This window comes from Antedon mediterranea, chromosome 2 (assembly GCF_964355755.1).
Source record: "Antedon mediterranea chromosome 2, ecAntMedi1.1, whole genome shotgun sequence".
Classification (NCBI taxonomy): domain Eukaryota; kingdom Metazoa; phylum Echinodermata; class Crinoidea; order Comatulida; family Antedonidae; genus Antedon; species Antedon mediterranea.
The window spans coordinates 2,532,775-2,534,944 of record NC_092671.1 but is presented as its reverse complement, the minus strand read 5'-3'; the positions used below and the strand labels follow the sequence as shown (position 1 = coordinate 2,534,944).

General features: G+C 25.4%; 1 protein-coding gene across 6 annotated transcripts in view; it reads left to right on the top strand.

Annotated features, from left to right (window-relative positions):
• The window catches only part of LOC140040041 (tensin-3-like), a 118,368-nt gene that overhangs the window by 62,359 nt on the left and 53,839 nt on the right, over nucleotides 1-2,170 (top strand). For 2 of the 6 annotated variants that reach the window (XM_072085682.1, XM_072085681.1), the window contains exon 1: nucleotides 1,402-1,725. The exons of the other annotated variants lie outside the window; for them this stretch is intronic. The gene's annotated coding sequence lies outside the window, so the exon portion shown is untranslated. Of the gene's footprint in view, nucleotides 1-1,401; nucleotides 1,726-2,170 lie in introns of those variants that run through there. 6 annotated transcript variants of the gene reach the window in all.

Genomic DNA, 2,170 nt, shown 5'->3' with positions numbered 1-2,170 from the left:
TATGATGATGGTGATGGTCATAACTTTCTAAAATAATTAAATCATTACAAATAAATGTTTATAGACTCATAATTACCATAGAAACTATATTAGTATATTCAACATATTATTGATTCTAGTTACATGTCTATTTACAGTATAAATTCATGTTTATAGTTACCATAGAAACTATAGTAGCATGCAACTATTGATTTAAATAATTCAAGTTACATTACATGTACTGCTGTGTATCTACAGTATAAATATTCAGATTCCCCCGGTTAACACTATAAACTACTTAAACTAACTATAGAGGGCGCAATAGCATAAAATAACTATTTTAAATACTTTGAATTTGAAAGTCAAGTCATTTTTCATTTTACTTTTATTGTTTTATGTCAAGCAAAGTGAATTTCCATTTTAATTGGACAAATAACATTTCCTGAATCTTAAATTACTATTTCTTTTGATTTATATAAGAATTTAAATATTTATCTTTTGTTTCCACATAAATATTTATCAATTTTTATTGATATAGTACATTTCATTCAGAATAGTTTTTATTAAATGCTATTTTTTATAAAATGGACATCCTTTCCTTAGTTTTGTTTTTAATAAAAGTTTAAAAAATTCTATCTTTTTTATCTACCACTACATAATAATTACAATTTGAAAGGATTTAAATCCAAGATAAATTTAAGGTTTTTTTTCAACTGACTAATTTTTTTTTTTTATTTTTTATTTTATTTCATCATCACCCTACAGTGACCAAACGTCACCATTAACAGGGCTGAAAGTCGTAAAATATAACATATAATATACAAGCAAAAATCAACAGTTGGTAATGGTAAATCATACTATACAACAATATTATTTACATTTTATTTTTGAAAAAAAAAAATGGTTATAAATCATTATTTTTCCTAAAAATATATACAAACAAATAAACAAAAGAAAATTAATCAATAGTATAACAAATTTAAATAAAGATAATTATTTACTTTATAGTTAATTTATATTGTTTAACTAGACTTTTTAATAAGTTTATTTTTCTTAAATTTTCAAGGTTAATTGGCCCGAAGTTTCTACAATTCTCAAGATTAATTATCTCTTTTATTTATTTAGATTATTTGTCCAAACTAAAATATTTAATCAATTATATAATTGAATTTATTTCATCTGTAATTGTTTTTCTAAATAATAATTACTATGAAACGAAACAATGACATGAAAAATATTGATATAGTCATAAAGACTATGAAAACTTCCTTTCCTTTAGTGTGACATCACTCAAACAGAAATGATCTATTTGTATTGTATGCTTCAATTTGTATATTACCCATCACTTGAATGGAATCTTCCGATACATTTTCCAATCACAACACACAGTGTGGTTGACTAGACCTCAGATATGAAAATGTCCTATTTTAGAATCTGCTACTGGAGGACTAAGCAGGTATTCCATATCTTCAAGGACCATTTCCGACAACATTTTATTAGGCTTGATATCTAAACCATCTCGTTTCTTCATCGTTGATTACTGGCAACTGACAAGTTTCATCTCAACAACTTTATGTGATATGGAACTTGTAACCATAAACTTGTTGTGATCATCTTCGTTGGTATTTTATTATTGAACTTTATGGTTATCTGCAGCGGAATTGTTTTAACTGTCGTGTTGGATATATTATCATCACCTGAGGATAAATTTTCTGTTTTGTGTATGTAAACTGGTCGGATGTAAAGGTATATATCACTTAATATATTATTATTAGTTATTAGTATTAGTTCTAACCATCATAGAGGTATCCATGCATGTTCCAACTTCCAAAACTACTGTCTGTACTTATTCTGAAGATTAGAAAGATAAGTTTCTTGTATACCAATGACATTTTTTAGTGCAATGCCGACATCCAAACTTAACTTTTACCTTTTACTTTTTTTTATCTAATTTGTTTTGCCATTCAATACTTAAGATAGAATTAGTAAATATATTTTAAAATAGTCCATTCCCCTGTTTGACCAGTTTACTGGAAGCAAAATAAACTTTTTCTTTTTTTTCTAAATTCGTTTGGCAATAAACATATAATTATAGCCTTCTTTATAAATGTGTACTTTAAAAAAATAGGTTCTATAATTACTACTGATATTAAAAACTCAAGAAACTTTAGAACTAGGCTAGTACTAGATC